Below are 16,392 nucleotides of genomic sequence, written 5' to 3'. Positions count from 1 at the left end.
GTATGGCAGAGTGAAGCAGCTCATCTTAAAGTGAACAAGGAGTAGACGGACACACAGGATCCTGAGCAAGAGCTATATATACACCCCCAGCGACCTACTTCTTCCCACCCAGCCCCACGCTGACTTTCCACCACCTCCTGAGGTCTCCGGGTTCTGAATCCATAGTGGCTCTGTCATTGACCAAAACCCTTAATCACCCCTCCAAAGTCTACCATCTGGAAACCAGGTTTTAAGACATGAGCCTGGAAGGAGACGGGTGGGGCACACTTAACAATTGTTTTACGTGGTGTAGAAACTGAACCCCGGATTCCCAAAGGTTGTAATTCAGCAACATCCCCAACCCTTGGTTGAGTTCTAAATAGTCCATTGTTGATCTTCAAATTTTGTTTTTTGTTTGTAGGGAATTAAAGGAGATATAATGGGTCCAGTGTCTCTGCATTTTAAAGTTTTAAAATTTTTATTTTATGTGTACAGGTGTTTTATCTGTGTATCATGTGCAGTCAGTGGCTACCCTGGGAATTGAGTTAGAGATGGTTTTGAGCCACCATGTAAGTACTTGGCATCAAGCCCGGGTCCTCAGAAAGAGCAGCCAGTGTTCCTAGCTACTGAGTCATCCATCTCTACAGCCCTTACCTCTGCATTTTAGAAGGTTTTAGTGTGGCACTAATTTTTGACAAGTCCTCTGTGACACAATATTTTAATTCCCCACCCCTCTGTGCATGCAAGTGTGTGTGTGTGTGTGTGTGTGTGTGTGTGTGTGTGTGTGTGTGTGTGTTTCAGAGTCTTGGCTATTTTCTGTCTGGCAGGTTTTACCCCACAGACCAAGGAAAGTCTTCAGAAACCAGGAAATGCTATGGGTGGCTCTGCAGATTTAACAGACTCATTGTCACCTGAAACAGGACTTCATTCATTGCCATGTCCCCACCTATCCCCACCACAAACAAATACGCACGTATTTGTAAAACCAGGTGCCTAGAACAAACTGTAAATACAAGACCCCTTGCTTTAACAGTATTAACAAGTTCAAGGGGGCAAATGGAAGACCAAGAACTAAACCACTATTAGCACCTTGTAAAGATGAAGTCACCATTAACTCTGTGCCCAGCAGTCCTCAGCATATAGAGTTACCCTGGGAAATCATTGTGTGAGCTTTTTCACCCCGGCCTCTTTATGTTGATGGGTTCTAGTTACCCAAGCCTCGTTCAGTTCTTGAAAGTGACAAGTCATCCCATTTTTGCCCTCTCCCTTCCTTCTTGATGTTCTTTTTATTGTGCATAGATTAAACCATATCTTTTTTATTTTATTATTTTTTGGGGGGCTACTCATGTCGTTTTTTTGCTAACCATCTCTGTACTTCTCTCCAAGTGAGGCTCCTCAGTAGCTGCTCCAGCCTTATGATAATAGCATCCACTTGGCCCTTACTGATTAAGCACTAACCTGCCCCCCATTTATATGTGTGTGGGGTGGGAGCAGCGAGGACATCATCTATGCTCTCTATTTCTATTGGTGTGCTCAGCTCTTCGTCCCTGGCCTATAAAGGGGAACTGTCACGAACTCAAAGGGATGTTGGTGCACCTGTCACAGTGTATTCACTGTTGCTTTGTCATAGCATGTACATTCCGGACGCTTTCCCAGGAGCTGTGCCTTGACACTGTACACGCTCCAGCCTGTACACACTGTACGCTCCGGATCCTGTCCCAGGAGCTGTGCCTTGCACACACTGTACACGCCCCAGCCTGTCCACACTGTATGCTCCGGATCCTCTCCCAGGAGCTGTGCCTTGCACACACTGTACACACCCCAGCCTGTCCACACTGTATGCTCCGGATCCTCTCCCAGGAGCTGTGCCTTGCACACACTGTACACGCCCCAGCCTGTCCACACTGTATGCTCCGGATCCTCTCCCAGGAGCTGTGCCTTGCACACACTGTACACGCCCCAGCCTGTCCACACTGTATGCTCCGGATCCTCACTCTAGCCTGCCTACTTCTCTGAACCTTATAATCTGCCACTTGCCAAAGCAGCACTGGCATTTCTTCCTCGCTTTGCGAGGCCCCCTGCTTCCTTGGCTTCTGGAGCCTTCCTATCAGCGCGTTTGCACTGTCTGCTGGGTGTCTCGCTAGAGTGCTACATCTAGTATTCCATGAGAGCATTCCCAACTGTTGCCTGGGAATGTTGTCTCGCTAGAGTACTGAATCCTGCATCCCTTGACGGTGTTCCCACTAAACAAGCCCCTTCTTGTGGACAGAAGCGCTCTGCCAGCTCCCTTCCATCTGTCATGATCAGAGCTCCTGTCCTGTGCACTTCTCCCCGGGCACTGCCAGTATCTGCTGGCACATTCTTACAGTTTCCTTTGTGTCTGGTGCCTTTCTCTCTCAGCTGAGTCATGGTGTGACCCCAGGGCGGGTCCAGTGCCAGGTTAGGAGGGCAGGGTTGATCAGAGGGAGCCAGTGTTGTTTTGTAGCAGGAGAGACACTTTATTTATTTATTTATCTTTCTTCAGGAACGGAGCATTATCCCAGACTAAGAGACAGGAGGGATTAGTTCCTCCAGCTCAGTCCTGTAGCGCCCCATCTAGATGCCCCCTTTCCTGTTTCCAGGCTTCTCTTTGTCGCCTAGGACTGCGTGGCTGGTTTTTGTGTTAACTTGACACGAGCTAGAGTCATCTGAGAAGAGGAAAAGCCTCAGTTGAGAAAGCACCTCCATAAGATCAGGCTGTAGGCAGGCCTGCTGGGCTTAACCAGTCATTGACATGCGAGGGCCCCGCCTATTGTGGGTGGGGCCACCCCTGGGCAGGTAGCCCTGGGTGCTGTAAGAAAGCAGGCTGAGGAAACCGTGAGGAGCAAGTCAGTGAGCAGCTCGCCTCCATTAGCTCCTGCCTCCAGGTCCCCAACCTGACTTCATTCAATGATGAACAGTGACAAGGACTCATAGGCAGTACAAACCCTTTCCTTCCCAACTTGCTTTCAGTAATGGTGTTTCACCGCAGCACTCATAACCCTGATCTTGGCATAGTTAAGTCTGCCTAGTTTGAGAGATTAACTTTTGTTCCTGTATTGGGGTTGGAACTCATGATAAGCAAATGTTCTACCACTTAACTATGTCTCCATCTCTCTTTGCCTCTTCTTTCTTTCTTTCTTTCTTTCTTTCTTTCTTTCTTCCTTCCTTTCTTTCTTTTTTTGAAACAGGGACTCATGTAGCTCATGTTGACCTCAACATGTATGTATCTGAGAATGCCTGCCTTCCTCCGCCTCCCAGGTGCTGGGTTATTAACACGTACCCTCATGCCGGACATGCTTGTTGTTTGTTTTCTTTTTCTTTTTGGGACAGACTCACACTATGTTGCTTAGGGTAGCCTTGAGCTCACCAGGAAGGACTTGAACTTGAGACCTTTCTGTCTTAGTCTCCCGGGCAGCTGGGGTATGGGCTTGTGCCCAAGCCTCACTGATTGCCCTGCTGCTGTTGCTTTGCTACTTTTCGCCCGCTGTGTTTATCGCTAATATTGCTCCTTTTGGCCACCACACTCCTGACCCATTTCCTCAGGGCCAGGTCAAAGCCTAACCTGCTCTGTCTGCTGTCTTAACAGAAAGCAACCAGTTCCAGAGATCCAGGGAAAGAGGGAGAGACGGAACCAACAGTATTGTCCAGGTTCTACCCAGAGTCTGGCCAGGGAAGGGAGCCACAGAATCCAACCAGGGTTGGTGGTCTCACAGTGCCAGAACCTGAGTAAATGGGTGGGAAGGAGCTAGGAAGGCAAGCCAGAGGCTTTGTAAGCCATCCCAGGCTGTGCTGGACCCAGAATAACTGACTTCAAAGGAAAGAGGAAAACTGGGGAGGCAGCCTGAGACTGTTTTACCTTCTGCCATATTGGGAGGTAGGTAAGGGAGACAAGGCAACAAAAACCTTACTCTTTTGGGCAGAAGAACTCACTGTAGTGTTGGGAGGGCTCGTAAATGCCACAGACATTGAATAAAGCTAAGAGGGGTTGTGTGGTTTCTCAAAGTAGTGAGCATCGTCTGTAGAGGTGGGGATGTTACTGACAGAAACCATGACATCCTAAAGCAGGAAGAAACCCTTCGGAGGGCAACCTGTCTCTACCAGTCACCCAAATGTGGCCCCAAGGTCAGAAAACCCAGTGAGTTTCCTGAGCAGCTGAAGTCACAGGGGTGTCACATAAAAAAGGACTTAAATAGAACAAGCAGCTAAATGGGGAAGGCAAGTGAAGCTCTTGGGAATTCAGGGAAATACTGGGGCTAGGTGAGCCCCACCAGAAATATCAGAGGTTTCCTGTTCAGCTGCCTTTGCAGCAGGGAGGGAAGAGCCCTTTGCAATTGAAGAGGGCAAAGTGGAGTTTTGAAGGTCTCTAGAGCCTGGATTAGAAGACATTGCACATCAGCACCATGATGAACCACACAACTCTGGCCCCCAAGAAGGAAGACAATGGATAGGGCTGGACCTGTCTCTGACTGGGCGTGATGGGTGGGATAGCCTAGTGGTAGTTGTACGAGCATGGCAGAGAGATACATGGCTACTAGTCCGAGAGGGCGCATTTCAGACTGGGCGGGAAGGCACACGCCACAGACAAGGTCCACCCATGTCTAGATGGGAGAAGGTACAAAGCTTTTCACATTCACAGTCTGTTTTCTTTTCTTTCTTCTGTATGGTTGTTGTGGGGGTGGGGGGAGCGGTGTTCATGTAGTCCACACATTCAAACTCACTGTGTAGCTGAGGAGGTTTGAATTTATGATCCTTGCCTTTACTTCCCAAATGCTGAGATGACATTTTTTTGCTGCCTCCAAGAAACACATCTTACTCCCATTGCCGTAGGATAAATGGATGGGAAAAAGTATTTCAAGCAAAAAGAAATAAGAAACAAGTGTGAGTAGCTATTCTAATATCTGATAAAATAGACTTCAAACCAAACACAATCAGAAGAGATAAGGAGGTACATTTTATGCTCACTAAAGAAAAATCCAACAAAAGAATATCACAATCTTAAACATTAATGTACCAAAAGCAGGAGCACCCAATTTCATAAAATAAAAACTATTAGGTTTATAGCCATAGATCAAAACCAACAGTGACAGTGTATGACTTTAATACCCAACTCTTACTAATAGACAGAACCTAAACAAAGAAACTCTGGAGTTAGATGGCATTATAAATCAAACAGACTTAGCAGACATCTACGGAGCATTCCATCCAAACACTAAAGAATGCACATTCTTCTCCAATTCCCATGGGACTTTCTCTAAAGTAAGCTGTATATTAGGACACAAAGCAAGTCTCAAAAAAAAACTGAAATCACATTCTTCATTCTGTGTGACCATCATGGGTTAAGGCTAGATATCAATAACAAAAGAAAAGTCAAAGGACACAAATTCATAGAAGCTAAACAACAGAGGACTGAGCCAATGGGTGAAGGAAGTCATCAAGAAGGAAACTTAAATGTTCCTGGTATTGAATGAAAATGGAAAAAAAAAAGCTTACCAAAACCTGTGGGATACAATGATGCTAGTCCTAACAGGACTATATAGCATTAGGTGCCTACAAAAACTCTCCAAAACTTGAGAGAGCTTAAACTGATAATGAGATGCCTAAAGACCTTAGGCAAACAAGAACAGTCAACACCAGAAATGGTACGTGGGAAGAGATAGTCAAAATCAGAGCAGAAATTAATGAAATAGAAACAAACAAGCAAAAATAATACAAAAACTCAATGAAATCAGCCGGGTGGTGGTGGCACATGCCTTTAATCTCAGCATTCCAGAGGCAGAGGCAGGCAAATCTCTGAGTTCAAGACCAGCCTGGTCTACTAGAGCTAGTTCCAGGACAGCCACCAAAGCCACAAAGAAACCCTGTCTTGGAAAAAAGAAACAAAAAACTTAATGAAATCAAGAATTGGTTCTTTGGAAAGATCAATACTATTGACAAACCTTTAGCCAAATTAAGAAGAATCCATATTAATAATATTATATTTAAAAGGAGGAACATTATAACTGATACTGAGGAAATTCAGAGAATCATATGTAGAATCTGTATGTCTTTCAACTAGAAAATCTAAAAGAAATGAATGAAATATATGTATGTATGTGTGTGTGTATAAACCTATATATAAATAAGACCTATACATGCATATATACATATGTATGTATATAAATCCAATGATATAGTAGCAGTAATTATAAATCTCCAAACTAAGGAAAGTCCAGCACAGAATTCTGCCAGACCTTCAAAGTAGAATGAAGACCAAAACTTCTCAAATTTGTACAAAATGAAAAGAATGATCTGGGTGGTGGTGGTGGTAGTGCATGCCTTTAATCCCAGCACTCCGGAGGCAGAGGCAGGAGGATCTATATGAGTTCCAGGCCAGTCTGGTCTATTAAGCTACATGGAGAAACCCTGACTTGAAAAATATAAAAAGAAAGAAAGAAAGAAAAAGAACGAACATTTCCAAATTACTTTTATGAAGCCAGCATTCTGCATTATCCTGATATAAAAACCAGCTAAAAGGCTGGAGAGATGGCTCAGTGGCTAAGAGCACTGAATGTTCTTCAGAGGTCCTGAGTTCAATTCCCAGCAACCACATGGTGGCTCACAACCATCTGTAATGAGATCTGGTGCCCTCTTCTGGCCTGCAGGGATACATGTAGACAGAACACTATATACATAATAAATAAATCTTTAAAAAAAGAGAGACAAGTCAGTTTAAAAAAAAAAGGCAAAGATAGACCGAAGAGGAAAATTATAGAATATTATCTCTGACGAAGATAGACTCAAAAGTTCTAAATAAAATATTCACAAACTGAGATAAAGAAACACCAAAAAAATTAGTCAACATCATCAAGTTGGCTTGATCTCAAAGAGGTAGGGATGGTTCAATATACATAAATCAATAAACATAACTCACCACATAAGTGAACTAAAAGTCAGATCATCCTATGATCTCATTAGATGTGGAAAAGCCTTTGACAAAATCTAGCATCCATTCATGATAAAAGTCCTGAAGAAAATGGGGATACAGGGGATATATCTGAACATATAAAGGCAAAATACAGGATACCAACATCCAACATCATCTTAAATAGAAAAAAAGAAATCAACTCAAACAATTTCCACTGAAAGCAAGAACAATCCACGGATGGTCACCCTTCCTCCTCCTGTTGAATGTAGTACTTGAAGTCTTATCTAGAGCAACAAGACAAGAAAAGATGATACAGGAGGTACAAGCAGAGAAGAAGAAATTAAAGTATCATTATTTGAAGGTGATGTGTTCTACAAAAGACTTAAAGACTCCACCAGAAACTTCCTACAGCTGATAAACATATTTTAAAAAGCAGCAGGACAGAAATCAACACACAAAGATCAGTAGCCTTCCTTTATGTTATGGTGGCTTGAATGAAATGTCCCCCGTAAGTCTCAGGCATTTGAATACTTAGTCCTCAGTTAGTGGCTGTTTGGTGAGGATTAGGAAGTATGCCACTAGAAACAGGCTTTAGGGTTTCACAAGACTTGCATGATTTTTAATGTTTCCTGTTTGGAAACTGAAATGTGACTTTCTAGCTACTGCTCCAGTGCCATGTCTTCCTGCTGCCACACTCATCATTGTGATGGAGAAGGGCTCATCTCTTTGGAACTGTGATCCCCAAATAAACCCTTCCCTCTATAACTCACCTTTTCTGTGGTGTTTCATCACAGAAATAGAAAAGCAACTAAGAAAAAAGTTGGCACCAGGGATTAGGATATTGCCGTGACAGGCTTGAGCATATTGTTTTCTGAAGGAATGCAGAAAACTTGGGGATGTTGGACTGGAAAAGTGGTTGACCGTTGAAAGCATAGCTTATGGACCATCTTAATAAGAGTCTTAGATAAGACAATAGTTCTGAGAACTATGTAGATTGTGCAGGCCCAGCTCAAGGGTTTCAGAAAGGAGTAATATTAGCAACAGAACTAGAGACTCTTCTGATATTTTGACTAAGAATGTGACTACCTTCTGCCCTTGCCCTAAGAACTTACATGAGGCTAAATTTAAAAGTCATTGGTTAGTTTCTTTGGAAGCCAACAATACACATTGGAGAAAAGAAAGAATTTTCAACAAATGTGCTGATCACACTGGTTATATGTGTACAAAAATGAAACTCAATCCTCATCTGTCATCCTGCATAAAACTTAACTCAAATAGATAAGGACCTCAACATAACACTGGATACTCTGACCGTGATAGAGAAAAAGTAGAGAATATACTTAAATTCATTGGCACAGGAAAGGGCTTTCTGAACAGAAACCCAATAGTGTGGGCATTAAGATCAACAAATAAATGGTACCTCATGAAAATAAAAAGTTTCTATATAGCAAAGGACACTCTTATACCAATAAAGAGGAAGTCCACAGAATAGAAAAAAATCTTTACTAGCCATATATTGGACAGAGGGTTAGTATCTAAAATGTATAAAGAGTTCAAAAAAATTAAGTACCAAGAAGGCAACAAGGCAATTAAAAGGAAGCATGGAACAAAACTTATTTCTCAAAAGATGGAATATAATTGACTGAGTTCATTATCCATAGCCATCAAGGAAATGCAAATTAAAACTACTTTGAGATTTCATCTTACCCCAAGCAAAATAGCTAAGATGAAAAAACAAACAAACAAAAATAGAAATCTAATGATGACAAATCTTGGTATGGAGATGAGGAAAGTGGAACACTTATTCTCCCTCAAAAAGTTAAACAGAGGCCTATATCATGATCCAGTTATACTACTCTGGGGCATATACTAAAAAACAATTTATATCTTACTACAGACATACTTACTCATGCATGTCCATTGTTGCCCTATTCATAATAGTCAGGAAATGAAAAGAGCCTAGATGTCCATCAACTGATGAATGGATGATGGAAATGTGGTACATTTACATGGTAGACTATTACTCAGCTAACAAGAAAAATAAAACTGGGCTGGAGAGATGGCTCAGGGCTTAAGAGCATTGCCTACTTTTCCAGAAGACCCAGGTTAACTTTTCAGCACCCACATGGCAGCTCACAACTATAATTCCAGTTTCCTGAGAATCTAATGCCCTCTTCTGGCCTCCATGGGCAGTGTATGTACATGGTACACATAGGAAAATCACATATACACATAATAAATCTCAAAATAATTCTAATTAAATTTTGAAATTTGCAGGGAAATGAATGGAGCTGTAAACAGTCATGCCAACTAAGGTAATCCAGGCCCAAAGAGACAAATTTTACATGTTTTCTCTCATTTGTAGATGTTAGTTTTGACTCTTTAGGTATACTTGTTTCATTTGGAATACCACACAGTTCAGGAAATTACTAAGAAGCATAGAGAGGGGCTTTCAATGTAAATGAAATAGAGCCCACTAATACAAAGGTTTAAAAGGAAGCTGTAGAACAGGAAGGGATAAGTTGGGGTGGGAGAGAGGAGGGAAGAATAAAAGAGGGAACCTGTAAGGGGTAAATAACACTAAATACCAGTCAAAAATTCTATGGAAACCTACTACAGTCATCACTTTCTAAAATACAGCTATACACATACATTAAAAAAGTTAAAATGGAGTTATCAGATAGCAGGACAACAGTGCACCCCCTAGACATCAGAGGCTAACAAATAAAAAGGTCAGTGCTAGGAAAGTGTTACTTCTTTTGAAGTTGCTGGTCAGTGAGGTGCCAAAGACCTTCAAACATCATAGGTTATCGCCAATGCTCTTGTCATTCTCCAGAACTCGGTGGTAAGACTCCATGTGCTTGCATCATAGAACATGTTGAAATCAAGGTGGTACACAGCTACAAATTTCATTCCTGTTGGCTATCCATTCATCGTGCTGGAAGGTGTTATACAAGCTGCTAGAGAAGAAAAGTAAGTGTCAATCATACCCCTATGTAAAGTAAACCCTGTGGGTTACAATAATGACTGGCTAGACAAGACATGCCCACTACTGAAATAGTGGCATAAAAGTCATAGGAGTAACCTACCACTTTCTGATTAGATTTTAGGCCTGTTCTACAAGATGAAGCTCATATCTGACACCATAATCAAGCTGAGAACTCGTGGTTAGACAGGTCATAGGCCATAGAGAGAACTTACTAATACTATTCTGCTAAATTGGCATATTATTATTTAGTTTTATTTTAATTTTTAAAATTTGTGTTACATACCAACCATGGTTTCCCCTCTCTCCTCCCCTCTCTCCCATTCCCTCACTCCACCTCCTTTTTGCACCCTCCTCTACTCCTCAGAAAGGAAATCAACAAAACCTGGCATATCAAGTTGAGGCTGGACCAAGCTCCTCCCCACTGCATCAAGGTTGAGCAAGGCATCCCAACATAGGGAATAGGTTCCAAAAAGCCAGATCATGCACCAGAACCAGATCCTGCTAGGGGCTCCAGAAACAGACCAAGCTGCACATCAGTCACCCACATGCAGAGGCCTAGGTTGGTCCTATGCAGACTCCCTAGTTTTCTGTTCAGAGTCCGTGAGCTCCCAGGAACTCTAGTCAGCTGTCTCTGTGGGTTTCCCTGTCATGATCTTAACCCTTACTCATAAAATCCCTCCTCCATCTCTTTAACTGGATTCCTGGAGTTCGGCCTAGTGCCTGGCTGTGGATCTTTTTGGCATATTATTAAACCCAGTTCTAATGACTCATCACCATACCCCCAGATTAAGTTACCTCACCAGAGGAACTTACATTTGCTATAGATGAGTACATGAGTACCACAAATGGCCAATGGTGTAGAAAACAAGAGACTGTAGAAAGTTCAGCCCTAAAAACAGCGTCCGTGTCCCGTCCCTTTCTCCAAATGCTCTGGGTCATTGTGGAAGAGGGGATGGAAAGATGGCCAAGAGCCAGAGTGGTGGATGGCTATACGGAAGCAGTGTCACTGGACGCAGAGTGGTGGATGGCTATACGGAAGCAGTGTCACTGGACGCAGAGTGGTGGATGGCTATACGGAAGCAGTGTCACTGGACGCAGCAGGGCAGCTGCACGTGTGTGCTAACAGTGGTTACTGACAGCATACATAAGACCTGTGCAAGCTCAAGCCAGATCAGATCCAGCATGAAGAGGGGAGTTGGACACTAAGCTCCACCCCTAGCAGAGGATACTGGTTAACTGTTAGCTGCTGAAAGGGGAAGGGTCACTTTTCTTTAAGAGTGTAGCCCCTCAGGAGGCAGAAGCAGGTAAATCTACAGAGTGGGTTCTAGGGCAGCGAGAGCTATGGAGACAGAACTTGTCTCAAAATACAACAACAGCAAAAAGCGTGTAGCCCCGATAAATCACCCACACTTCTGTGCGGCAGGCCACACATCCAAGAATATTTGGGCAGCACAAATTGGCCTAGATGGGGGGGGTGACTCAAAGTTGGGTGGGAAAGGAAGTGGGGGTAGACCTTGAGAGAGCTGTGGGAGAGGGGGTGGAAGTAATCAAAACCCGTTATACACAATTCCCAAAGAATAGGAGAAATAAGAAAGAAATGAAAAGGAGGATTATTTAAAGGTTAAATCTAATTACTTGGCAGGTATACCTTTCCACACAAGGGTTTTCCAGGGTCGTCTTTGGCAGATAATAAGCTTGACTGGGAATAAATTTTTCAGGTTTTAAGAACATCATATTAATACCCAGAAAAACATACCCTGTCTTTTAAAAGCTCTAAATTGTCTAAAAGGTCACAGTACATGTTGAAGCAGACATTCCCTTCCTACTGGCAGAGTTGATAGGATTTCTGCTGGAGTTTAAAGTTGGATACTTCAAAATGAGACAGGTATTGCTCCCAAGAAAAAAAGGGGGAGCAGGCTCACAGTGTTGGTTGTTGATGGTGAACTGAATTGTCCCTCAGAGTCCCTGGGGGTTATAGCTTCTCACCTTTGCAGAGACCAAAAAAAATCATGCTCAAGTCCCTATATGAAATGGCTTAGTATGTGTATCATCCTGTAAACTGTAAATCACCTCTAGATTACTTCTTGTACCTAATTCAAAGCAAACTTTGCACAAACAGATAGACAAGAAAAGTTGGTTGGGTGGTGGTGGGGCACACCTTTAATCCCAGGACTCAGGAGGCAGAAGCAGGCAGATCTCTGTGGGTTCGAGGCCAGCCTGATCTACAGAGCAAGTTCCAGGACAGTCTCCAAAGCTACAGAGAAAAACCCTGTCTCAAAAAAACAAAAAGAAAAGAGAAGAAAAAAAATCTGTTCTTCTGGAAACATGGAGCTGTGGTGGGCTAAACCACAGATACAGACCGCATGCTTACAAAGAGACAGCTGTGCACCGGAAGTCTCCTGCTCCTCTCAGTGAGGTACTCACACTCCTCTATCCAGAAGGCTCACAGCTCATTAGCATCTCAGCTTTCCACCCACTTTTAGTAGGTGTTTTTTTTTTTCTTCCATCTTTTTCTATTTTTCTGTTTGCTTGTTTTGTGAGACAGGGTCTCACATAGCCCAAGATGATTCCCAAATCGCTGTGTAGCCTAGGTGACTTTAACTCCTTAACTTCCTGCCTCTACCCCCAAAGTGCCTCAGTACCAGCTTGATTTGCTAAAGTAATATGAAATTATGTCTTAGCAAGCGCTAAGTGCATTCATGCCAGGTTTCCATTGTTTTGGGAACACTTATTATGTAAATTGCTAAATTCTAACTCTTAAGTTTATTATAATGAAACCTGAAACCAGTGCCCATAGATTTTGGCAGGTCCCATAAAAAATTACAATAAACTTGCGGGCAGAAGTGAAATTAAGGTGGTGAAGAAGCAATTTTTAACATTTTAAGCTTTGAACTTGTTATTATGTATTTACTTTATATGTACAAGTGTTTTGTCTGCATGTACCTATATCCCACGTGTGTCTGAAGTCAGCAGAGGTCAGAAGAGGATGTTGGATCCTTTGGAATTGGAACTACAGATGGTTGTGTACATCATGCCGGTGCTAGGAATTGAACCTGGGTCCTCTGCAAAAGCAACAAATCATGGAACCATTTCTCCAGCACCTTTGATTATTATTATTACTATTACTATTTTTAAAAATAATTTATTCACTTTTATTTCATTTGCATTGGTATTTTGCCTGCCTATATGTCTGTGTGAGGGTGTCAGATCTTGGAGTTAGAGACAGTTGTGAGCTGCCATGTGGGTGCTGGGAATTGAACCCAGCTCCTCTGGAAGATCAGTCAGTGCTCTTAACTTTTGAGCCATCTCTCCAGCCCTATTATTATTATTATTATTATTATTATTATTTGTTTTTTTGAGACAGAGTTTCTCTGTGTAACAGTTCTGACTGTCCTGAAGTTTGCTTTGTAGACCGGCTCTTCCTCAGATTTCTGTCTTGACCTAGCTCTGAATTTCTTTGTCCCATGATAAACCGTAGGAGACACCACAGGAGTCCTCCATAAATGGGAGGAAGGAGGTGAAGAGAGGCAAGGCAAAGGAAGCACTTAGGCTCTAGCTTCCATGTCTGCATTGTGCAGCCTTCAGAAGAATCTTTAGGAAGAGGGTTTGGGAGCTCTAACAACTGAGCTCATGGAGAGTCCCGGAGGTAGGAGCCGGAAGCCCTGAGCCTTTCCCTGCGCCTCACTGTGTGTACCACTCCAACTCTTTCTTTTGTAAAATCCTTCATAGGCAACTAGCAAGCATGCTTAGTGCTTCACTGATTTGGAGAGACACCCAGCAGTTCGTCTGAACTTAAATTGAAGGTTGTGGGAACTCCGGCTTAAGGTTATAAGCACAGGGAAAAAGCGCTGGAACTTGTGTAGGGCACCAGGGTGGCTCTGGGGACCAAGCCCTCAACTTAAGGGCTCACGGGATACTCTGGTTAGATCATGTCACTACAGCTAGAGTTCACTTACTTGCTTAGTATGTGGGGGATAAAGTCTTACACATCTGGTTTCAACTGAAGCTTGTGTAGGGCACCAGGGAGGCAGCTGGGACTGACGCCTGGGCCTGTGGGATCAGAGGGTACTCTAGGTAGATTATGCCACTGTGGTTTGCTTGCTAGTTTGGTATGTGGGGATCAACTCATACACATCTGGCTCCAGAAGTCTTTGTGTTGACAATTCTACAAGACACCCTGTTCTTCACAGCATTTTTCCTTTTGTTCCAGTGCTTTCTACATCTCACAGGAGAAAAACAGGTTTCTCCTCGAGCTAGTATTTCCTCAGATATTTATGAATCCACAAACCTGGGTTCTATGTACATGGTACCTCTTCCTCCATCTACTCTCTTCAATCCATAGTGGGAGATAACAAGTCCACACACTGTCTTTTCCAGTGACCAAATCCTATTACATGAATGTATTTAAGCATCGATGGCATTTAGATTGTCTTCAGTTTTCTGCTAATGTACACAACACTGTAACATCCAGCCATGCACTCACTCCATAATGACATTTAGGACCAGAAAGGACTGGATGTTCAGTGGGGTCCCATAAAGTAGTCTTGTGTCATGATGTTATAGCTGTCTGAGTGACCAGATTTGCAGGATAGGAAACTGCCTAGCAATGCACTTTTAAGATCATATCTGTGACATGTGACTGTAATTTAATCTTTGCTGTACTGGAAGTTATTTTAGAGTAGGGAATGAAGTGGGAACACAAATTTACCTTTACCTAGAAGGCTATAAACTTAAAGAGATTTATGGGATACTCTTTTACACCTAATCTTGAAGTCCTCCTTTATAAGCAACTTTTGAATTAAAGACTAAACTTGTGAAGTATCTATAACTTTATCTTAAATGTACTTAAATGTTTTAATTATGGGCTTATTATGGTGTTTTGAGATATCTGTCAGTTTTTTTTTCTTTCAGAACTTTCTTCTGTGTAGTAAAATTCTAAAGTAAAAAGTAGGTATAGACTACTTTGAAACACGATGAGTCCTTCCTTTTTCTCTGATTTCATCTGGGTTGGTTATTCAGGTTGTGGATCAGGATGGCCACTTGGTTTGATTTGAAGGCTATCATTTGCTTTTACTGTATACACCAATGTGGCAAATCACTGCTTAAGGTGGTTTGGCAATGGGCACACCACAATTCTCCAGGTTTTCTAAATACTTACCACAGAGAAGCATAATAGCCCATGGGATGGATTGAGATGGTAAGTACTGAATTTGCCAAATCAATCTCATTGTGGGTGTGTTGCTATGAACCCAGGGTTCTGTACATGCCAGGCATTACCACTGAGGGACGTATATACCTAGTTTTCACACATTTTAGTACTTAGCTGTGAGCCTCTGGCCAGGCCTGTGAAGGACTACGCAGATAAGGTTGTCTGAGTGTGAAGACCGGCACCCTGAAGGAGGGCAGTGCCTTTCCCCACAGTTGGATCCTGGACTGCATTAAGAGAAAGTTGAGCACAGGGGTTCACTGCGCTCTCTTCCTGATTGTGGACCCAGTGTGACACGTGCATCAAGTTGTGTCACCCTGATTTCTCCACCGACTGTACCCTCAACCTGTGAGCTGAAATTAGCCTTTCAAGTTGTTGAGTAGTTTATTACACACAGCAACAAGGAGTAAGAGAGCAACTCTGGTGTCCCCATCTTAAACAACAAATGGAAAGCCAAGTTGTTCTAATTCTGAAGGTATGTATTTACATTAGAAGCATCAGGCCAAGGACCGGCAAGATGGCTCATGTGAGTAAAGGCCCTTGTTGAGAAAGCCCAGAACATACCCAAAGGTGGAAGGAAAGAACTAACTTACACACACACACACACACACACACACACACACACACACACACACACACACGAAAAAAATGTACAGGCTACTTTCTAACAAATCACTGTCACTTTTAGAAGTTCCTCTTCTGTACAAGCTGGCGAGGGTGGCATGGAACACTCATTTTCACAGTCCTTTGGCTCTATGTGGTGTCAGGCTGCCAAGATTTGTAAGCACATCACATTTTTTTTCACATTTGTATGCTTCTGTTGTTGATTCTAACTTTTGCCTCCCCATCTTAAAAATCAAGTCAAGTCAAATTCTCCAACAATTTGGCACAATGAGATATCCTAGATTTATGGTTAAAACAGAGGAGAAATACAAATTGGGTATCAGTTATGCAATTACACTAGTGGGGTCTATTATGCTTACTTTTTTGTTTTACCCTACTTTTCTGTTTCTAGATTCAAATAATTAGTGCAGCTGAGGGTGAAATATAAGCATAAGAGTAAATAGTCTCCAAAAGTTCTTCACTTCAAACTACACATACCTAGCTGGATGTGGTGGCACAAGCCTATAACTCCAGCATTTGGGAGTTTGAGTCCAGCCTGGGTCACATAGTAAGTTCAAGGGCAACATGGGCTATATATTAACAAGACTGTCTCAAAAACAAATGTGTGGATCTCTATGAGTTTGAGGCCAGATATGACTACACAGTGAGACCCTGTCAAAAAATAAGCTA

This window comes from Mesocricetus auratus, unplaced genomic scaffold, assembly GCF_017639785.1.
Source record: "Mesocricetus auratus isolate SY011 unplaced genomic scaffold, BCM_Maur_2.0 Super-Scaffold_100018, whole genome shotgun sequence".
NCBI classification, from domain to species: domain Eukaryota; kingdom Metazoa; phylum Chordata; class Mammalia; order Rodentia; family Cricetidae; genus Mesocricetus; species Mesocricetus auratus.
The sequence above is the reverse complement of the archived record's forward strand: the minus strand, read 5'-3'. Positions refer to the sequence as shown.